The sequence below is a fragment of the Macrobrachium nipponense genome, chromosome 3 (assembly GCF_015104395.2).
Source record: "Macrobrachium nipponense isolate FS-2020 chromosome 3, ASM1510439v2, whole genome shotgun sequence".
Taxonomy (NCBI): domain Eukaryota; kingdom Metazoa; phylum Arthropoda; class Malacostraca; order Decapoda; family Palaemonidae; genus Macrobrachium; species Macrobrachium nipponense.
Window position 1 is genome coordinate 9771439 of NC_087202.1, and position 24712 is coordinate 9796150.

Below are 24712 nucleotides of genomic sequence, written 5' to 3' on the forward strand. Positions count from 1 at the left end.
AGTGTGTTCTCCATTCCTGAATTTCCACGAGATTTTTCAGTTGGGATAAAAATGATTTAGATTTTATAAGATTAATGAACTTTATACTCCATATCATTCTGGTCAGAAGGAGGTGTTGTGTGCTCGCATACTTAAATCCATTCGGAATTGTTTGGCCTGCAGTTTGGAAAATGTATTCAGTATATTGTGCACAAATCTTTCCTGAATTTATTAAACTCTGGGGGGTTTATTTCGGCTTTGGTTTGTAGGTCTGTTTAAATTTCTTTCTCTCTGTTTCGTTTATGTTTATGATCTTGAATCTTGTCTTGAGTTTCCTTTTCTTAGCATGAGAGATTTACTTTGTCATCTAGATACCTTTTCTCTGTTCTAAAGGATTCCTTTCATGCTTGCTCTTTGTAAATCCTTTATGGATTTCATCCTGTTTTGTGTAAACAATCTAGAAGTTATTGCATTGTTTAGTCTAATTTAAAAGTGGTCAAAGCCTCTTAAATAAGCATATTCTTCTCTTTATCATGTTTAATTTTTCTGTGTGCCATCTCTGTGTAATGTCTCCTTGTCAGTAATTCCATTTACCCTTACAGATTTTAGCACTCTTATTTTCCGAAGTATTTCTTTGGTTGTCGCTGCCATTAGCTGTTCACATGAATGCTAGGCCGTTCGCTTGATAGCAAGGCACATGTCAAACATTACAGCTCTTGATGCTGATTGAAAGTTGTGATACAAGCATCAGTCGATAAGATCATTCCATTCGTTAAGTAGTAATTTCCTGTAATGCAATTAAGAAGTGTAACTATTCTTGGGTAAACAATACACACATAGCCCTCATTTGCCTGGCATTTGTTTATTCAGTTCCTGAAAGAAGTCCTCATCTGCTTTGCTAAAGATTGAGACTCGTATCTTCAAATACTAGGTAGTGGGCCATGTCTCTCTCTCTCTCTCTCTCTCTCTCTCTCTCTCTCTCTCTCTCTCTCTCTCTCTCTCTCTCTGTTTGGTATCAGGTTAGCATATTGGGTGTTAAGTGTTGTATTGTCCCCTGTATGTCAACCAACTTCTGGTCCAATCACTTTTACAACAGTAGTGTAAAGATATTAGAGGAGGATGAAGGTCTTGCTTTTAATATGCTGTTATTAAATTGTAATATGTGCAACAGGGTCTGTCTATAATTTTCCCTGCATATCCTTTTTCCCTCCTCATATCCTATAATTTCCACAGTTGATATCTCATCCGGCTGTTCTGTATGTAATTTGCTATATGCATCATAAGTTTTTTTTCACCTTTCGTTAAATCAAAGCACAGGACCACAGTCTAATTTCATTGTTTGTCCTTGCCATTGTCAAATTTGACCCCCAGGTTACATGTAGATGCAAAAGTTGTCATTTGTCAATAGATGTCTTTTGTTGTTGTTATTATATTGTGCTTCATTTGTGATTGATCCTTGATTTCAAAAGTATATTTGGGTTATGAAAGTCTAGTTTGGTTAGTATTTATAGGTGGCATCAGACTGAGCACTGAACCTGCTCTTAGAGCAGCCCATATTTTCTGACTTTTTCATTCTATTTGGTGTTCAGCTTGCTGATGTATTAGAGAAAGGGGAGTTGTCCATTCTGGTGTCCCATTAGTCAGGGAGGAAGTGTCATGGAAGTGAATTCCAACTTAAAGTTTAGAATACCAGGAATTAGATTTTGTAGCCAGGAAGTGACACAAACCGTAGAAATAGATGGTATGGTTAATCCTAGCTTCTAATGATGAACCATAAGGAATGAAGAGTTTTTGATAGAGAAAAGTTTTCTGCAAGCTTTTGATTTAAGTCTTGGGTTGCCATTATGGTAGTAACTGAAATAGGATGGTATGATTCTAAGATTTGGTCCTTGCACATTTAGATTTCTTGATGGTTTTGTAGTTTCAAAGTTTTGTGAAGCTCATTCAAAAATCTGGAAGCTCACAGAGAATGTTTTTATCAAAAGGGTCTAGATGAAGGTTAAAAGAATACCCATTATACAGGTTGGCAGACCTTAAAGATTTTAGTAGCCCTTACCATCTTGTGCTCCAGGCGTCCACATAATTGATGAAGCAAAGTTCTTTATTCAGTATGCAATAAAAAGGATCGATGTGGATGCTACAACTGAGGTCAGGTTCTTCCTTCCTCTGGATTCTTGCATGCATGAGAATCCATTTTGTGTTGATGGTTAATTCAGTTTTGGTGTTCACTGCCTGTGCCCTGAATATGCTATTGGTTTCTGTAACACTCATGCCTTCCTGGTTCCTAAACTACTTGTTGATTGATGGTTAGCTTGATTTTGGTCAGAGGAGCTCTGAAAGCATTTAGTTTATTGAGTTTGGTCAGAGGAGCTCTCCAAAAGCATTCAGTTTCTTGTAAAAGGAAAAGAATTCGAGAATTGAGACTTCTTTTTGTAATGTTCTGACCTTCTAGTTACTAAGTATTGGTTTTATGTGCTGTTGACGTCTTCTGCTTCTCTTTACATCTGCTTGAAAGATATCTTGTCTTATTTCTAGGAGGACAGTATCATTGCTTACTATGGGAAGTAGCTGTTCCATCAGTCACAGTCTTTATAGTGGACGAGATTTTAGGAGACCAGCCGCAATATTTTATAATCCAATCTTTCTCCAGTGTTGTATAGTAGATTGCTTTTCTGACTCGCTGGACTGCCTTTCAGAGTTGTTGGAGTTTTATTCTTCAAATTGGTCGATAGAGACCTAAGGTTAAGGTTATAAGTTCTTTTCTTATTCTCAGTTAATTACTTACAGTTGTCTTCATAGCCTAGTTTTCTAGTGAGGCTGCTTCCATGCTTGTTACTTTGGACTCTGAAAATAGGTTGTGTTACAGTGTAGTATGTTTTACAATTTTTTTAAAGATTTATTTTGTTAGGTTTGGGCTTTTTCACACTTCGTGTAGGTGTTGCTGCCAGCAATGTCATTTGAAAGTCATATTAGGTTGGATGTTGTGTTGTTATTGCATGTCTTGACTTGTATTGTTATTGCATGTCTTGACTTTAAATTAACTTTGACTAGATTAGAGGCAGGCATTATTTCATTTTAATTTCCAGTTTCCATGTTCTAATACATACAACTGGTACACGGTCTGCTTTGTACAAATGTCTTCTTCCTACTGTTATGATGAGGATGGCTAAGAGTTCCCTGGTTATACTGATATGACAGGTGCAAGGAATAGTATTTCAATGTGAAGGCAATATCAGTGGGCAAATGCTATTGAATGTTTGGCCTACTCCCAGTCAGTTACTCTTTGAATCGCACAGCAAATCAGTTATTGCCCTTGTGTAGGTGGTAATTTTTTTATATGTTGGTGCTAGATGAGTATGAAAATAGGCAGCTGGTTAGTTTCGTTTCTAGGAGTTTACTGCAGAATCCATAAATGTTAATGAGTATGGCCATAAATTATTTGGGCCATATCTACTTAAAGTCTGTTGGTGTGTCAGAGTCAGTGAAGGCAAAAATGTATGCATTTGAATGAAATTCAAATGCAAGCAACAGTCATTATGTTTAAAGTTGAATATTAAGGACAGTCAGAAATTGAAGATGACCAGCACTAAGACAAGCAATAAAAAGGACATATTTCCTATATTTATATGTCTTTTGATTTATAGAGTATGCAGGAAATAACTGTATTATGTATAGGTGGTTTAATTTAATGTAAAGGTCAAGTAATTGGCCTCTAAGGAAAGTATTTGGATGCTATGGTTTGGTATCAAAGGTTACCTTGATACCAGTGGTATGTCGTTCAGAGTCTTACCTTGGTGGGTGTACTGCCTGTGCTAACTCGTCAATGTAGGGGAATGTGACAGTAGTCCAATCGGACGCCTTATTGGCTGGGGTGAAGCTTTATGGTGTCCGGGTAGTACCCTGCATTGATGTCATCCCCTCTTCCGAAATCTCTTGCTCATACGAGAAGCACTGTGTGAATCTAACTCTTGGATTTGTGTTTAGTCCTACTGCTTTCTAGGGGACTTTTGTTATCCCGATATAATAAAATGCCCTTGAAATAAGGACTCTACCTTCAGTGGTGACCTGAGACATATAAGTAAATTAAAAATATCTGAGCATTATTGATATTACAGTCATGTTAATTTAAGTGGTTTTTGTTAAATTTTACTGAATAAAAGAAGACATTCACAAGTTTCGGCTTTCAATGTCGGTTTCAACTCTAGTAACACATTTCTCAGCTGAGGTAAGAAAAGTGCTCTCTTATAGTTTGCATTAATAATGAGTAATGATATTCAAATTTTCACATTATGGTCTTCAAAGAATTGTGAAATGGCACTGCCAAAATTAGGCTAGATTACTAAATGAGTTAGTTTTTATTGCCATTTGTCACTCAAACTTTCAAGAAGGCAAATTTGCTCTCAGATTAGAACGTGGGAAAGATTGACTTGGTCTAGTTTCAAATATGACTAAAGAATTTTCTCAAAGTCCTACTGTATCCAAAATTATTTTTCTGCTTCCGTAACTTGAATACCTTTATGAATTTCAACCAAGCAGTACCTTTTTATCACTAAGGAAAACAATGTCGGCAACAGTCTCAAGTTTTGTTTAAGAAGCTTAGACTTATTCCAGTGGAATATTGACCACCTAGGTAGTTTCTTGGTGACAGAATGCTTCCAGTAAACAAATATTACTTCCATTTAGAGAAAGACACAGAGGCCCAAACTTGTCAAATGAGTTGCTCTGGTAATGTTTGACTTCTTCCTAGGTTCTCTGGTCTGTAGGACCATAGAAAAGGCTCTTAGTGCCAGCAAAATCAGTTTTATGAGGTCAGCCCCTGTTGTGGGGGACCCCGAATTACTGGTAAAATTTTTTTCTTTAAATGACTTGTAATGTTCTGTTTTATTGCAAATAAAAAGCCATGTTGATAATTTTGATTTTATTGACCTTTGTTGAATCACATTTACCTGAACAGAGTAACATTAAAAGATTTTTTGATACAAAGAATTGTAATGTAGTAATAATGTACTTAGATGAGAGAGACCTTAATCACGTGAGGAACTACAATGCAAAACAAGCTTCAACGTTCTCTCCTCTCCTTTATTCAGTGTGTGAGACAATGTTTTGGACAATTACAACAGTCCATCTTAAGCTTATTGTACAACAGTCCATCTTAAGCTTATTGTATAAATTAACCAATACATTTACACCAAGCAAACATGTAGTGATATGTAACATGCTGAAAATGATAAAAATTTAAACTAAACAAAAATACTAGCCTGCTGAAGGGAGGGTTATCCATATTTAAGCTTGGTTTCAGTTTCTCTATAGAATAAGGTTACAGTCTAAATCTCAGTGTCAAACCAATTACATAAAATAATACTAGAAATTAAAATTAGTGTCTTTACCCATAGGCAAGCCATTTCAGTCACGACTTAACATAACTTTAAGCTTTCTGATTTTAGTATTTTATGAAAAGCTCCGACTCAAACTGGCAAGACTTTTTAGAGAAAAAAACTGAAACCAAGCTTTAAATAACTCTGCCCTCGGCAATTAAGTACTATTTTAATTTAGTTTAATAAATTTTTTTATGCTCATTAAATATAATTTAAAGTTACACATTTGGTATAAATGTATTGGTTTTTAACTTTCACAGAGCCTGAAGATACACAGATTGTCCAAAATGTTACTACGTACATAGAGACTAAATAAAGGAAGAAGAGAATCAAGTTGAGGTTTGTTTTGGTGCTGCAGTTCTGCATGATTACAGTAAGTCAAATATAATTATGGCATAGTAAATACAGTCTATATAATGTTTGTACACTAAGTGTACATAAAAAAAAAAATTTCCCCCATTACAAAGCACATTGCTGTAATGTATAAAGTTGTACCGAGGGCAACTTAAATTACATCTGAGGATTATAGTAACTTACAGTTCCGAGATATCACTCATCTTATGTACACAAAGGAAGGGATTTATACCAGTATCAACAAAGCACATTCTTATGAAAACACCAAAATTGTTCAAGTACACAAACCAAGGTAGTGCCTTTCTAACCTGAACACATGCACTTAGTAGTACATTAAAAATATCTGTGTTAACTCATTAAGTCATGTGCATTTACCTATTGATAAAAGTAACAAAATTACATTAAACTGAAAAATTTTACATTCAACAAAGACCATGTAAAATTACGCTGTGCAAATCTGTCAAAATTACTTTTTTTTTTCTTATTAAGAGAACAACTAACCACTTTGAAAATCATACCAAATTTAAAACTATCTTCACAGTCATTTGGAATACTTTAGCAAAATTACTTGTCTAAACAACACTACTAGTCTAGGTTTGTCAAAACATAAACTTGTACGGTCTCTTTTATGGATGTTCTTTACCAGCTTTAGCTTTACTGAAATTGTCAATGTTTGGAGAAAAAAATGTTTTGCCAAAAATGGTGCCTTTTTGAAGAGGTTTAAAAATGACTGACATGGAAATGGTCCTATGTCTGAAGTCTCATGTTTACATCTACTTAAACAGCACTTTTCCACAGTTTTCTTTTATGGCTGTGCTACAGTAATGATCTGGGCACTTTACACTATCACCATGCATCAGTTTAAATCCTAAATTTTCACATCCGAATAACTAACTTGACAAATAAACTTTGTGGTGTTAAGATCTTGACCAATTAAGTGAAATAAAATTATCTGCGAACGTAAATGAGCAACACTTTTACTGTAAATATTAAAAGTGGACACTTAAGCTTATATGACTTTCTATCCTTGAATGAAGTTACTTTTGATGGGAAAATGGGAGATCTGAAATTACATCTCATCACCAATCACAAATACCTATTTGACAATGTTGGTTCGGTAACTTTTAAAAAGGATTTCCTTATACTGTAGATTGAATTTGCCAAGGATTTCCTTGTACTGTAGATTGAATTTGCCACCAAGTTCAAGATGAAAGAATTTGAGAAACACAATGATTTTTCACTTGAAACGGTTTTCAGAGTAGAAAAACTGAAGTACGAAACAAGCACCGAAAATTGATTCTAAACTGGCACAAATTACTGTATAAAAAGTGGATGTTAAGTTTGCAGGTAACTGGAAGCAAATTATTACAAATATAAATGTTGATTTTACACATGAACTTGTTTTCAATATGAGACAGATCAAGTAATGCACTGGAATTAGTTAAAATTCAAATACTGTAATTTTAAGGTTTTAAAATTGACATTGGTATAACTACACCATTTGCATACAATTTTCTATTAACTATGATAATGAACAAATTTAGAGTACAGGCGGTCCCCGGCTTACGACGTTCCGAGGTTATGACGCTTTTTCTTAAATATTCAATGGAAAAATCCGTCCTGGGTTACGACGCTTGTTCCGAGGTTACGACGCTGACGCTCTTGAGTTAACGACGCTTTTAAAAAACGCATGCTATGATAAAAATCCTTTATAGTTTAGCACAGTATATAATAAAAATATGTTTTTGGTTACATTACAACAAAAGTTTTGAGGTTATGATGATTTTCAACTTTTTTTTTTTTTTTTTTTTTTAATTTTTTTAGTGACGCCGCATATGCGGAACTAGTTTCCGAGCGAATGAATACACTAGCTTGGGATGCGCAGTTTAAAACAGTCCAAAAGCGCAAATAATGAAAAAATCATTGCTTGTTTCCAGTACATAATTAAAAAAACTAAGTTTCTGGTTAGATTACAACACAAATTCTAAGGTTACGACGTTTTGTTATGCTTTTTAACGATACCTCATACGCATAACTAGTTTTTGAGTGGAGGCACATAAATTAATTTACGCTATTAAACTGTATGGTAAATTGACCGAACGACGACCTCGAACGGTCGAGGACGCTAAGCATAACAATACCAAAGGACGCCACTTCAATCGAATGCCTGCCTGAAGTTCAGTCGGTTGTGTGCTAAGACGTTGCTGATTTTCCTTGCCATTTTCGCGAATTTACAATGGCTCCTAAACGCCAAAGTACTTCCTCCGATGATAGTTCATCCAAGAAGAGGAAGGTCATCCCGATGGAGGTAAAATATGACTTGGTGAAGCATTCGGAAAAGGGAGAAACTAACACCGAAATAGGTCGTGCTTTAGGCTTGAGCAGGACGACGGTGGTAACCATTGTGAAAGACAAGGAACGTATTCTGAAGCACGTTAAGGATGCTGCACCGATGAAGTCAACGGTGATAAACGAGAAGCAACGTAGCCAGAGCATTGTTGAAATGGAGAAGCTCCTGACGATCTGGCTGGAGGACCAGAACCAGTGATGTGTTCCGGTGAGCTTAAGTGTGATCCAGGAGAAGGCTAGAGCACTGCATGAGGCAGGAGTGAAAAAGTTTGGCGAAGGCAGTGCTGGTGGTGAATTTTCCGCGAGTAGAGGTTGGTTTAACCGTTTTTAAGGCTCGTGCAAATTTGCATAATGTGAAGCTGCAAGGTGAAGCTGCTAGTGCTGATAGCGAAGCAGCAGGTAGTTTTCCAGGTGGTTTGGCCGAGATAATTAAGGATGGTGGCTACACGGCTGACCAAGTCTTTAATGTGGATGAGACTGGTTTATTTTGGAAAAGAATGCCAAATCGAACGTACCTGTCCCAGGAGGAGAAGTCAGCACCTGGCCATAAAGCTGGAAAGGAGCGACTGACTTTGCTGTTTGGGGCCAATGCAAGTGGCGATTTGAAACTGCAGCCCTTGCTGGTGTATTTGGCCGAGAATCCCAGGGCTTTCAAGGCCATTTTCAAGAGTCAACTCCCTGTGATTTGGAAATCAAATAAGAAGGCTTGGGTTACCTTGATGGTCTTCGAAGATTGGTTCAATGACCATTTCGTGCCAGCAGTGGAACGGTATTTGACTTCGAAGGGTCTGCCTTTTAAGGCCCTCTTAGTCCTGGACAATGCCCCTGGTCACCCTTCAAATTTGAGCGACATGCACCCTATTGTGAAGGTGGTGTACCTCCCACCCAATACCACATCGCTGATACAGCCAATGGACCAGGGAGTAATAGCTAATTTCAAGGCTTACTACCTTAGAAGGACCATACGTTTTGCTTTGAGGGCCATACAAGCTAACAAGGAGTTGACACTGAAGCAATTCCGGAAGGGCTACAACATTGCTGATGCAGTGAAGAACATTGCAAGTGCTTGGGACGAGGTGAAGACGACCACTTTTAATGGGGCCTGGAAGAAACTGTGTCCACAGTTTGTGCACAGTTTTGAAGGCTTTGACCAGGCAGAAGACGTCGAGACTGTGACGAGGAAGGTCGTAGAGCTAAGCAAGAGGCTGAAACTAGATCTTGAACCTGATGATGTAACAGAGCTGCTGGCATCCCATGGAGAGGAATTGTCAGCAGAGGACTTGCTTGAACTTGAACAGCAAATGATTGAGGAAGAGGAGGCGGCACCAGAGCCAAAAGCCAGGTCATTAACTGTGAAAGGCTTGTCAGAGGGTTTTACTCATCTGGAGAGAGCCTTGGCTTCTTTTGAGGCAGAAGACCCTAACGTTGCCAGGTTTGACAAAATAAAACGTGGAATGTTAGACTTAGTAACTTTCTACAAGGAGACCCTGAAGGAGAAGCAGACTAAAGGCCTGTCCACACAATCGGACCTGATCGGCGGACTTCCCCACAAACGGGCACACTTGACTAGCAAACCGTCAAATTGCCCGATGGGTCTTGTAGCAAAATCACCATGGTGGTGCCCGATGGCTTGAGCTTCGACCCTGGCAGACGTACGTTAACCATATACATTTCTTTTACCGAGCCATTCTTTGCACCATATTCTCTTCTTTTTCATCACACAAAGCAATTATCATGCTACACTATCTTCTTCTTTGCGGTAGGCACCATGTTTATCGTACCGCACTGAACACGCTACTGGCATCGTCGGGCACGCCCACCTCTCCATCGCCTCACCCGTGTGGACAACATTCACGGATAAGTCCGCCAGAATTTGCCCGTCAACCCTGGAGCACGCCGATCAGGCCCAGTCGTGTGGACAGGCCTTTAGAGAAGTGTGCAGTCCAGGCTTGACACTTTCTTTCACAAGTCTCCAGTACCACCACCTCCCACTTCTAGTCCTGGTAAGGAATTCTGAACTGTTTTACTAATTTATGTGTTTACATAGTGTACATATAAAATGTGTTAATTTTTTAATGTAACAACTAAATGTAAGAGTAAATTGTAACTTCATTAATTTTCATCATTTGTAATTTTATTGCAGAAGTGGTGACAGTTCCAGATCCCCCTGTACTACCTGCGACAGTTCCAGATCTCCCTGTACTACCTGTGACATTTCCAGATCCCCCTGTACCTGGACCCTCTGTAGCAGCCCGTCCACCTGTACGTGTACTACTACAATCAGGTAAGCAATTTCATTTTTCTCATTTTCATGTTGGAAATTGTTTACACCCTACTAGTACATTATGGCATACATACGTACACTAACTTACATAGTGGTATAATGTGTTTGATGTTGCATAACCTTTTTTTTTTTTTCATTTCAGACACCTTTGATAGTGACAGCGACCCAGATGACCCTGAGCCTTTCCATGGTTTTGATGCCTCGCCCTATTCATCAGGTTAGGAATCCTTAACAAATTTGTATAAAATGTTTTATAAATTGCTAATAGAAATTTTATTAAAAGTGTACATATGCTACAGTTACATCCACCTTATATTTATGTACCCTATCATTCTTTCCAGATCTAGATGTTCCCTTATCAGAGCCCAAATCAGTTGATACGAGTAGTATCACCTTTCCAACTCCTTCAGGTAAACGAATTCTTAATTTTTTATATTGTACATATTACACACTACATATGTCAAACAGTAATAACATGTGCAGTAGTTACAGTAGTAACTATCATTTTATATATTTTTTATCATTCCAGACTCCCAAGCACCTGCCCATCCCACTCCATAGCCCAGCCACCCACTCATCTACCATATGCCCATCCCAGTAAGCAAGCCAACCACTAGAATTTGGTAAGGACATTTTTTTTATTTATTAATGTTTTATTATTACATATGTAATAACCATGTTATGTATGTAACATACATACTATAATCATATGTACATTATCATTCCAGACTGGCATGCACCTGTGACTTACATAAACCAGACCTCTACATAGCCTACAGGTCTTCATTTTGCTGAAGGTAAGGAATTCTCAGTTGTTTTTAATGTGTGCATACGTACAATAAATTTTGTACACCTAAGTGGTTACAAACTGTCCTTTAATATTAATTCTTCATTCCAAACTGCCCATCATCCTAGCCTGTTATCTGTGATAAAGCACACTGAAGTTAGGTTTGGAATGCATCCTTATCATAATGCTCTACACCTCCACCTCCATCTCCCACAACCTAGGTAACAGCTTTGAGACTCACTAAAAGTTGGTAAGTTATGTAAGGAATTTCTAAATTAAGTTTTATACTACATGTTATATGTGATATTAAACCACTGTATGGTGCATATTACTGTATGTAACTTACTCTGCATAGAGGACTTACTGACAAAATTATTTTTTGTACATTCCAGAACCCCCTGAATGATGTAGGCTATGGGGCCACATAAGACTTTGTCCATCCAGGGTTACATAGCACGACAACTTTAAACTAAAAGTAAGGAATTAATTAACATACATTAACTCTTTTAGTACTCTTGATATATCTACAGTAATTAACATATTGCATTCACGACTTTCTGTAGTGTACATTTTGTACACTAATTGTTACTTTTTCCTTCCAGAGCCAACATTTTTCACACAACTCCAGGTTGTTACTACACATTACAAGTGTCATCAAGGGATAACTACAAGTAGAAGCACCATTTTTGGATGGAAAAAACCCTTCAGGAAAGTATACGTATCAAATGTAACATGTAGTGTAACAAAGTATGAACAGTAAGGTTTTTACATACAGTATTACATACGTACATAACTTTTTTTTACAGGAATTTCCAACCAAGTTTGATTACATACATGTTATAAACCACTGTACGTATGGTTACTGTATGTAACTTACTAAACATACATACATGACTTAACTTTGATACTTTTTTGGTACATTCCAGAATCCCAGGACCCCCTCCATGATGCAGGCTATGGGGCCACATAAAACTTTGTCCAGGGTTACATACATAGCACGACAACTGTAAACTACTACAGTACTAAAGGTAAGGAATTATACATAGTAATTAACATACATTAAGTAAGTTTTATACTAAAAAAAAGTGACCAAGATCTCTCACATGGGATAAGTGATCAAGGTCCCTCATGGAATTATAGTACATACGTAACTGGTAACATTGCAAGGTTGGTAAAATCTCCACTCCCTGCTGAACAGAGGGTGTAGACCAATCATTTACAACATGCATACCAGTTGATATTAAACCACTGTATGGTGCATATTACTGTATGTAACTTACTATGCATAGAGTACTTAATGACAATTATTTTTTGTACATTCCAGAACCCCCTGAATGATGTAGGCTATGGGGCCACATAAGACTCTGTCCATCCAGGGTTACATAGCACGACAACTTTAAACTAAAAGTAAGGAATTAATTCACATACGTTAACTCTTTTACTCTTGATATAACTCAAAGTAAGGAATTATAAACTAAAAGTAAGGAATTAATTAACATACATTAACTCTTTTACTCTTGATATCTATAATTTACATATTGCATTCAAGACTTTGTGTAGTATTTTGTACTAATTGTGTTATACTTTTACCTTCCAGAGCTACCAGACTGGGATTTTAGTGTACTCCAGGATGTACTACCAAAGGATTATAGAGTACTTCAAGACCTTCCATAGTGTACCTAAGGATATAGTACATACTTCCATCCTTCAAGATATTCATAGTGTATAGTGTATAATCTAACCTAAGGATTAGTAGTGTATTATTAGTGTATATTAAAGTCAACTAAGGACTTGGTAATACTTCAAGATTGTGCTTTATAGTGTCACGAGTGTATAATAAAAATTATATACCTTCAAGAACCATCTTTTGGCACTGAAATAACCACACTACACATCATGCAATACTTGCATGTTGCACAGGTAAGGTCTCTTTAACTTTTTATTAGTTTAAGGCATATTTCCAAGTGTCGTTCCGGCTTACGACGCGTCTCAAGAACGGAACCCCCATCGTAACCCGGGGACTGCCTGTACTGCTTAATGAGATCATCTGGTAAATAACCCTTTTAAGTACAGCTATTTTTAGCACACATTGGCTTAGCTTAACAGTTTGCAATATGGCATTTTCAGCCAATATTTCCAAATACATTAAGCTCTAAGATGTCAATATTCCTGTTGATGAAGAGGGAGAGAAATTTATCCTCAACATTTACAGAACATGTAAGAGTATTTGTGCATGTTTTGAACTTTTTGAGGTTTTATAAATCATGAGTAACAAGCATCAGTTCTAGAGATTGAATAAATATGGAAAAGTTTTTTGGCAACTTTCTACCAAAGTTCAATGTACCATAGACTTAATTTTTAGTCATTATCACAAGGGCACTGAAACAGGACACCTATGGTCTGATCTAGCAAGACTGAAAGGAAACAAGAAAACAAATAATAGAACAGAACACCAAAGGAAAAAGGAAAACCAGATGGCTGTTGCTGCTATGGGAAAAGTAGAGTAAAATGCAGAAAGCAACACAGCTAAGGACCAAAGGGCTGCAGCACATAGTCTCAAGTACTGTTTTATAAGGGTTATAGTTTTTTTTTTATGGACATACTACATCAACAAGGGAAAACCTCATAACATATATTTCCATGTATAAGACGACCTTTAAGACAAGACAAGGTAAAAAAAAATCATGGCAAATTTTCATGAATTGATCTCATATCTGTAGTGTTAGATGACTGCTAGATTACAAAACCATCTGTGTATAGGCTCCTTTTGGTTATGTAAAGATGAAGTTATACCAAATCCTGTTTTACTTATTGTATCTTTAGAAATTAAAAATGAACAAAATAACAAGGGCGATTTTAAATCATGCGTTTCCTAAACACATTGCCTAAAACGGAATCCACTATTTTAAGTTCATTGCCAATCACAAACCCCTTATAACAATACGATAATGTACAACAATTATTGGCATAATTACTGTGTTGTGTAATTGAATTATTCCAAACAGCTGTATGTAATAAAAAATTGGGTTATTTACCACCAAATGATGAATTTTCAATGGAAAATTAAAACCAATATGTTCTCCTAAATGTTCCTACCATAACTACACTACCAATAATATTTCTGAAGGTTGGTGTGAGCACAACCATAACTTAAATGTTTACATTTTCTTAGCTGGGGTTGCATAGATAAAAAGCGGATTTCATTGATATGGAATTAGTCCTTGAATATGCCAATAATACATAAAGTAATAATGGTTTTATTACCTTTGTCATCAGTCTATTTCATAATGTGAATCTTTTCATGTATGTCAGTGGTTATTGCACCAAGGCTAAAGCTAGGCTGAGGCTAGCCAACCAATAAACATCACTTAGAATTCAAGATCGGATTTTTATAGTGGTAGAGTTAAGACTTCTCCCAATTTTTAGGGGTGAATTTTGAGATTTAAAGGTTGTCTTATATGCAGAAATATATGGTAATAGGATGAGAAATGCAAAGCCAGACAATAAGAGAAAGTAAGTTTCAATAAACCAAATTTTCTCAAAGCACAAATGGTGGCATGGCATGTACTCCAAATTTCAGCAACTTTTTTGGTTTCAACTATGACAATTTAATTCACTTAGTAACAAGTAAACCAACACTTAGGCACAAGCTTTATAAGTTCCTCAACACTCAGGTAGAAGCTTTATAAGTTCCTCAGACTTCAAGATTTTATGGATTTGGCAGGAGGGGGGATGAATGGTCACATGGTCCCGACTTCACTGATGACACAGGAATGTTCTTGCATGCAGTGTCCTTGCTTTCCTTCACTACAATATCCAACGTGTTCCGCAAAGATCTGATACGTGTCCATTTAAGCCAAAGTACCTGAAAATAATTTTTCTAGATCAGGGAACTGTCAAAAGGACTCTTACTTGATTTCTCTACTTTGTAACTGAAAAAAAAATTATAACCAGGTAAAAATCATTCCTCAACACTACAGTATTTCCTAATGACAGTTTATGCTAACTAGTCCAAGTACTACTATTCCACCATAGCATTAACAATCTGATCCCTCTGATTCCACATTAACCGTCCCTATTCTTACTCAAAATAGATATCATGCTACTTGTTTACTTCTCAAAGAACTTGAGTACAGTTTCGAACAGAATAGAATATAGAACATAGGCCAAAGGCCAAGCACAAGGACCTATGAGGTCATTCAGCACCAAAATGGAATCTGACAGTAAAAATGTTTGAAAGGTGTAACAGGAGGAAAACCTTGCACTTATACTCTGAAACAATTGTCAGGAGTGTGTGGAAAGTACGATGGAAGAAATAGGATGTGAATGAAGGTAGTACTGCGAAAGGAATAAAGGGGTTGCAGGTGGGGGGCCAAAGTGATGCTGCAAAGAACCTTAAGTAATGGCTGCAATACACAGGATTAGGAGCACTAATAGCACTACCCCTTTACAAGGTTCAGGCCGGCTAGGATGTAGGGGGGAAGAGATGGGAACCCTTTGAGGAAACTAAAATGGTTGCAGTAAGCATAGGTTGAAAATATCAATTTAATTCACATTTTACAAGGATAATCAAAGGAAGTGACCTTACCTTACAGACCTTACATCTTGTTCGGGTTGCCCCAGGTCCCTCAGTGTGAGGCACCTCTAATGTCTACCAGAGAGTTGCTAGTACATCTTCCGGTATATTTTGCATCTTCCAATCTTGGATGGTCTGGGATGCAGTTTAGATATTTGTCGAGCTTATTCTTAAACACATCTACGCTCACTCCTGATATATTCCTCAGATGAGCTGGCAACGCATTGAATAGACGCTGCATTATCGATGCTGGTGCGTAGTGGATTAATGTCCTGTGTGCTTTCCTTATTTTTCCTGGTATAGTTTTGGGCACTATTAATCTACCTCTGCTTGCTCTTTCTGATATTTTTAGTTCCATGATATTTTCTGCTCTGCCTTCTATCTGTTTCCATGCCTGAATTATCATGTAGCGTTCTCTTCTCCTTTCTAGACTATATAATTTTAAGAATTGTAGTCTTTCCCAGTAGTCTAGGTCCTTAACTTCTTCTATTCTAGCTGTAAAGGACCTTTGTACACTCTCTATTTGTGCAATATCCTTTTGATAGTGTGGGTACCATATCATATTGCAATATTCAAGTGGACTACGAACATATGTTTTATAAAGCATAATCATGTGTTCAGCTTTTCTTGTTTTGAAGTGCCGTAACAACATTCCCATTTTTGCTTTACATTTTGCCAACAGAGTTGCTATTTGATCATTGCATAACATGTTCCTATTCATCATCACACCAAGGTCTTTAACTGCTTCCTTATTTGTGATGGTCTCATTATTAGGTCCCTTATATGCATATAGCTTTCTTTCTCTGTCTCCATAATTTATTGATTCAAATTTATCAGAGTTAAATACCATCCTATTTACCTCTGCCCAATCATATACTTTGTTAAGGTCTCTTTGTAGAGCGTTCCTATCTTCATCACAAGTAATTTCTCTACTTATTCTTGTGTCATCTGCGAAACTACTCACTACCGAATCCTTAACATTATTGTCTATGTCTTCAATCATAATAACAAACAGTATTGCAGCTAACACCGTACCTTGCGGCACACCGGATATTACCTTGGCTTCATCCGATTTCTCGTCGTTTGCAATAACTATCTGTTTTCTGTTGTGTAAAAATTCTTTTAACCATCTTCCTACTTTATCCACGATATTGTGTTTTCTAATTTTCTTCGCTAATATATTATGGTCTACTTTATCAAAAGCTTTTGCAAAGTCTAAATAAACCACATCTGTTTCATTTCCGCTTTTCATATTTTTGAATATGTTCTCACGGTGGACTAACAGTTGGGTTTGTGTACTTTTTCCGGGTACGAAACCATGTTGTCCTTTATTAAACAAATTATTTTTTATTAAATGTTTCATAATATTTTTCTTCATTACCCTTTCATACACTTTCATAATATGTGATGTTAGACTCACAGGCCTATAATTACTTGCCTCTAGTCTTGATCCACTTTTGAAAGTAGGGGTAATATATGCTAATTTGTGCTCATCATAAATCTTGCCTGTATCTACACTTTGTCTTAATAATATTGCAAGTGGCTTTGCGATAGAATGAACTACTTTCTTTAACAAAATAGCAGGAATTCCATCAGGCCCTGCAGCAGCTCCATTTTTAATTTTATTAATAGCCTGCACAATATCAGCTTCATTAATATCTATGTCAGCTAAATATTCACTATTTTCATCCCTTACTTCTATATCATTATCTTCATTATCTATTCTAGGGGTGAATTCTCTCTTATATCGTTCTGCCAGTATGTTGCAAATTTCCTTTTTTTCATTCGTTAATCTCCCTTCAATTCTCAGAGGGCCTATTTCTATTCTTCTTTTATTCATCTTCTTCGCATATGAGTATAATAGTTTGGGGTTTGGGGTTTTGCTTGATATTTAATAGGGTTTTTTCTTCCAAGTCCCGTTTTTCATTTTCTTTTGATTGTATAATCTTTTGTTCTGCATTTTCTATCTTACTTTTTATTTCTATAACATTCCATGCATTTTTTTCTTTTGCAAGACCTTTTTTCCACTTTCTGATTTTCTGGAACAAGATCCTTCTGTCTCTTGGTATGCATGAATGATGTTTACTTTTCTTCTTCGGTATATATTTTTCCACTATTTTCTCCAATATTTTATATAATATCTCCGTATTTACCCTTATTATGTCATCACTTACGAAAATGTTATCCCAATCTTTGTTTAATTCTTCATTAATTTCTGACCATTTTATATTTTTACTGTAGAAGTTGTATTTTCCATATCCTTCCCACTTTTTCATTTCTTGCTTATCTCTATTTTCACTTGCTTTGGAATGAACTGTTAATTCTATGACATTATGGTCTGAAATACTCGCATTATAAACTATTATTTCTTTAACATAATTCATCTCGTTCACAAATACTAGGTCTAAAGTATTTTCCTTTCTTGTTGGCAGGTGATTTATTTGTTGAATGTTGTATTCTAGTAGCATATCTAATAGCTTTTCAAATTGCCTCTTATCTTCTGCACTACTATTACTCTCTTTTTTATATGTATAAGTACAACCACAATCTCCTATTCATTCTTTCCATTCTACGAAAGGAAAGTTGAAGTCACCAGATAGGAGAATAGTCCAGTCCTTGTGATTTCTACATATATCATCCAATTTTTCAATTATTAAGTCAAACTCTTTAGTATTAGGAGGTCTATATATTACTATGTTCATCAATTTTTCAGATTCAAATTCTACCGCTATTAGTTCACATTCTGAGTTACTATATTTCTCATATATTTTTCCTTGTTTTTTGTCTTTCCCATATATTGCGGTTCCCCCTTGATTCCTATTTTTTCTATCTGATCTATAAGTTTGGAACCCTTTTATTTGATCATCATTCCCAGTCTCTTGGGAATACCAGGTTTCACTTATATTCATTATATCTATTTTCTTTTCATTTTGGGTTAGTTCTTCTAAGTACTCTATTTTTCTTTTTGAGTTACTCGTAACTAAACCCTGCGCATTCATCACTATGATGGTTTGCGTGTTTTCTCCTTCATTTAATACTGGTAGTAATAAGGATTTTCCCATGTCTCTTTCCTGTTCTGGTATGTTGTTCTTTTTTTCATTTCCAGAAATTCTGACATTAAAAAATCCAACTTTTCCATAATATTTGATCTTCCTTCATCATAATTATTCATTTTGTGTCTGAATCTGCATTTTCTCCGTTTCTGCAATATCCTCTTGCATAATAAATACAGTTATTATCTCTTGAGTAGAATTTCGGAGCTGATGCTTTGAAATTTTTTGCTGACACCTCTGCATATCTCATTGGTGGTTTGCTTTTCTCTTTTACCTGATATTCTTGATTTCTCTCTTTATTTGTTTCTTTCTTATTTTGGATTTTATTACTTGGTTGGTTATTTATTTGATTATGATTCATGGCTACAGGGTGCATATATTTGCATTTTTTGTCGAACTTACATCCTTTTCCTTCTTTTAGGTTTTTACATATTTTTTGGATGCAGATCTCTGCAATCATCCCCATATCCATCTAAGTATGCACATTTACCATATATTTCATAGTTTTGACATATCTTAGGATGTTTGTAGTAACATCTTTCTCCAAATCTGCAATTCCCTCTTTTCAAAAGGTTGCAGTTTTTGTCTTTCTTGTCTATTTTTTCCTCTTTCCCGTCATTGTATAGATCTGGGTAGAGCCTCTTCGAGATTTGCTTTTCTGTTGTCATATCGTAATTTATTTCTTCGTAGGTATGCTGCTTTATTGCCTCATATGTAGTATCAATGAGTATCTCTGCATCCATACTTTTATCTTGTTCTTTGTTTTCCTTATTTTTTTCTGTATCTTTCATTTTTGTTTACTTCTCTTCCGTTTTCCTCTTCTTCTTTTTCTTCTTCTTCTTCTCTTCCTCTTCTTCTTCATCCTCAACTATTTGTACATTCAATCTTGATTTAATAACATTGTCTATCCATGATAGACATGTTGAACAAAAAATTCTTGTATCTTTTCTCAAATCTTGTATTACCTCAGCACACTGTGGATGGGTCGGAATGTTGCATGCAGCACATTTTCTGATTAGGTTTTGTGGATTGACTATGCTATACCAAACCTTACACAGTTTGCATGCTTTTGGCATTCTTTTTCCTAATGCATCAATTAGGATATTCACAAGATTCACCTTATTCATTTTCTTGTCGGGAATATGTTGGTTTATGTATATTTTCTTTATGAGTCTCTTGACCACTTGGATTTTATTTGGAACTTCTTCAATTATTTTCAAGATGTTTTCATTAGATTTGTTCCAGTTTGAAGGATTATATCCTTCTAATATATCTATGAATGCTTTTGTATCTTTTTGGTTAGGACTGTTGCTGATTTCATAGATGAGAAATGCCAGTTCCCTTCCTGCTACCTCATCGTATTGCGAATCTGCTAAACACGCCAAATTACGCCACCTCTTCCCGCAGTTGGAACTTACTGCCATCTTGTTCTGATTTATAGTATTACACTTGATAAACTAACTTAGAAGACGCTTTATCCTACTATTTTCACACTAATCTTATCACCGATAGTTCACGAACACTTCTAGATATTTCTCAAATTCTAGTCGTATGTTAAACTTGTGATATCTGTTGATTAATCAAAACTTCACGCGGGTACGTCTCACCAAGCAAGATGGCTACTACAGAGTGAGAGAGAGAGAAGAGAGAGAGAGGAGAGAGAGAGAGAGAGAGAGAGAGAGAGAGAGAGAGAGAATGATTGTTGGCTTATTTACACTTGGATTTTAAGTGCAAGAAAGAGATTAGTTATGCCACAATACATCAACTTACTGTTGGCAAACGGTAAAATTTAGTATAAACATGAGGATTTTGCAAACAAATATGTAATATGTAAAGAGTGCAAGTAAAATGGAAGTAATAAGTAAAGAATGCACATAGGAAAAGGAAAGAGATTGAATAACTTTTCACAAGGAAGTCATTTGAACAAACAATCATAAGCACGCAGTGTGTATTTTGGACTGTAGTTACTTTTAGTGCTAAAAAATCGTAAAAAGCAATTGTCACTCAATAGGCATTTTACTGTAACAAAAAAGTGATTTGGACAAATCGAGTGCAAGTGAAAGAAACGGGCGAATAATCATCCGAGTCCAGCTGGTTAAGTTAGTAGGAAACAGACCTTCCATCCCTTCCCTCTCCTCTTTCTATCATCTCACTCAATGCACCGAACGCTGGCTCAACTAGACTTTTTTTTTTTTTTTTTTAATGTATTGTGTTTTTGATTACTTTCATGTTTTATTCTTATGGTAAAATTTATTGCGAAATAAAATTTTATTTTATGCCAATTGGTACCACTTTTACATACATACGTTTGTTTGTATGGTGTTTTTACGTTGCATGGAACCAGTGGTTACTCAACAACGGGACCAACGGCTTTACGTGACTTCCGAACCACGTCGAGAGTAAACTTCTATCACCAGAAATACCCATCTCTCACTCCTCAATGGAATGGCTGAGAATCGTATGTAAAGGTTGTAATGTCTCTTCTCTCCTCAAAAATTATAAACACTCCCTCCATCTCAAATTAGCTGTGCACCACCACACTGATGTATGATTTTGTTCGTCATTTATGCTAAATTTCATTGTGAAAAGCTTTATTCTTTCATTTACTGTTTTGTTGAATGTGGTTATCATTACACTATACCATCTCAATCAGTGTACTGAATACTAGCTCAAGATTTTTTTTATTGTTTCTGAATTGTATTTATTTTTTTCTATATTCTACATTGAATGTACTGTGTAATTCTCTTTATGTGAATTATTGCTTTCACATACATAGTGATATTTTGCCTCTCTTCTCCTTCTCTCCTCTACAATATCAATGCTCCCTCATTCAGTCTCTTAGTCAGCTGTATGCGACGTATAATTTTGTACACCTTTTATGCTAAATTTTATATTGAATGCTTTAGTCTTTTATTAATTTTGTTGAATATGGTTATCGTTAAACTAAACGTAAACGTGTTGTAATGGAAATAAACATGTAAATACAGTTTTTCTTGTAGGGTGCAGTAGGCTGTCTAATAAAAGTATAAACAAGACAATCAGTCAGTTCAAAGTACCAATATTTGTTCGACAAACGATACACAGTTATCTTGAAAATTTTGTTCAAAAAACAGAACATTCGACATAGGAAATGTTCGACAAATGAGGTACCACTGTCCTTCCAAATTACTGTTGTAAGGAATTATTAAAGAATATTCTATAAAAAAGGCACATCCAGTGGTAAAAAAGCAAGAACTAAGCTGTCAATTACCATAATTCCCTGTTTACCGTAACACTGGCAGTAAAGAATTCATTCTAAAAACTGAAAATTTATTTTTTATTTTGCAAAATAGTAAAAACTAATAATGAGTTAAATTTCTAAGTAATGTTGTAGTTTATAACCATTATTGTATGGCTTTCATACAGTAACCACAAATTCACATTCTTTGTCAGTTTATTCACTTAAAGAGGATTCTATTAATATGATTCCCTGATACAGGGAATTGAGTTTCCAACTCTTTATGAAAGATGATCATGAGTTAAGAAAGTAAACCGAACCTAAATAATAATAATAATAATAATAATAATAATAATAATAATAATATAATAATAATAATAATAATAACAACAATAATAATGTGGCGCCGTGGCAGAGTGGGTTAGGTCGTCAATGGACTGGTTAAGCAACATTGGGGCTGGTCAGTCGTTGGATGGGTGAACGCTCTCCTTGGCGTTGATTCTTTGGGAAAGGATCTTTACCATAATTTCCTCAGTCTACTCAGCTGTAAATGAGTACCTATCCCTGATGGGGTAGGGTCCAGCTATGGGTTAAATAGCAAAACTCAGCAATGATGTTAAGAAATGAAGGAATAAACGACAACGACGTAAATGGAGCCTCTCTCTGGCAACAGAGGAGCTTTGTCCGGCAACCAGGTATTCAACCCAATTGAAGGGGAAGACTGTCTGGAGGTCGTCATCCAGCAACTGACCACCACAACGACAGTAACCAACAGGCTGCGATTGGAGCTACAGAAGCAAACCAAAGGAAGGAAACTGGGACAAGAGGAAGAAAATTAAGGCAAATATGGAGATGCTACATCAGAAGCAACCCGACAGAGAGAGGATATAGAAGAAGGTTGGTCAACCATCTGGAATGAGAGGAATAACACCCCCAAACAGAGCAGAGGCTGGCAGACCAAGTAAGAAACAAAGGAAAAGAACTGGCTCTCCTCAACAGAAAGAGAAGAACTGGAAAGGGAAATGTCACACGACAACAAATTACACGAAGACGAACTGAGAGACGATGCCACAGAAGACGACAGGGATGATGAGGTATCAAATGACGACACACGAAGAAACACCGACGAAGTAAAAGAGAGGACGGAATGGGTAGAAAAGATTAGACAATGGATGGAGCCAGATACAGAGAGAAAGATCCCTTCCATGAAAGCCTACATCACCAAGAAATTAAAGGAGTAAACAAGTGAGGTCAATGAAATAATGGACATAATACAAACCACCAGTATCACAGAAACAAATAACTTGGCATATGCAGGAACTGATGGGGATTCGAACACCAACACCACCAGCACAACCAACCCAACAGAAACCAAAACAGCAACCTCCTTGGAAAAGGCGTCTGGAAAAGCAAATCATGGTGATAAGATCTGACTTGAGTAAACTGAAAGAGATGACAGAAAAAAGGCTAAGAAGCAAGAAAACAAGGGAGGAACTCAACGAGAAATACAAAGTACAAGAGAGGGGACTTAACAACACAATAGAAGATGTAAAACAGAGGCTTAAGGCCAAAGCACATAAGATCCAACGGTACATGAACAGGAATAAGGGATACCAACAGAACAAACTATTCGGAACTAACCAGAAAAGACTATACGTACAGCCAACTAAGAGGGGAAGACAACCACAAAGAAATTCCTAAAGCCGAACCAAGTAAGAGACTCTGGGAAAACACATGGAGTAAGGCTCCAGGAAGTCAAGGAAGAAGAAACAGGGAGAATAAAATGATATTGTTATGTTACAATAAAGTTTCATACATACTTACCTGGCAGATATATACATAGCTAAGACTCCGTCGTCCCCGACAGAAATTCAAATTTCGCGCCACTCGCTACAGGTAGGTCAGGTGATCTACCGGCCTGCCCTGGGTGGCAGGACTAGGAACCATCCCCGTTTTCTATCATATTTTCTCTCTTCCACCTGTCTCCTACGGGGAGGCTGGGTGGGCCTTTAATTGTATATATCTGCCAGGTAAGTATGTATGAAACTTTATTGTAACATAACAATATCATTTTCATACAATCAACTTACCTGTCAGATATATACATAGCTGATTGGCACCCTTCGGTGGAGGGTAAGAGACAGCTTCTATATGGAATAGACAGGTAAACAACATATGTTGTAGGTATAAATAAAACCTTGGTTCCTACCTGATAGGTGGTAGACTTCGTGGGTGTTTGCCCAGTAGTCTGCATCACCTCAAGAAACTTTAGCGAGATATATGATCTATGGCCAAGAGTTCTTGTGGGTCTGCCGATGGGGTCTTACCCACTTACTCGGCAGAGCCTAAAAGGACTTTGTCAATGGGTGCTGATCCACTTATATGACAATACACCTTATGAAGGAGCACACAACCAATCCCGACCACCTGATCCTAACCATATGTTAGAACTACAGATTGTTAAGAGTTATCCCCGAACTCGTCACAACAATCGTAACTCAAAATCACTACGCACACATACATAATTTTCAAAAATTATACTCAACTAATTGATATGACAAAGAATTCTCTTACTGAACAACATAGACGGCCACCCGGCCGGGCTAGCCTAAGTCCTCTATTGTTAGAAGAGACTCGACCATATCCAAAAGAAGAAAAGTATAAACATTTAAGGATTGGTGTCTGCTCCCGTACCCAGAATCGTATCCGCCGATACGAAAGGACCTAGAGAAAAACAC

The 24712-nt window shown here is 36.4% G+C and overlaps 1 long non-coding RNA gene across 1 annotated transcript in view; it reads right to left on the reverse strand.

The window, feature by feature from the left end:
• Positions 1-4882: 4882 nt before the first annotated feature.
• LOC135221619 (uncharacterized) overlaps positions 4883-24712 on the reverse strand; it is a 75525-nt gene continuing 55695 nt past the window's right edge. The window contains exon 3 of the long non-coding RNA XR_010316053.1: positions 4883-14993. This is a non-coding gene — a long non-coding RNA (uncharacterized LOC135221619). The remainder of the gene's footprint in view (positions 14994-24712) is intronic.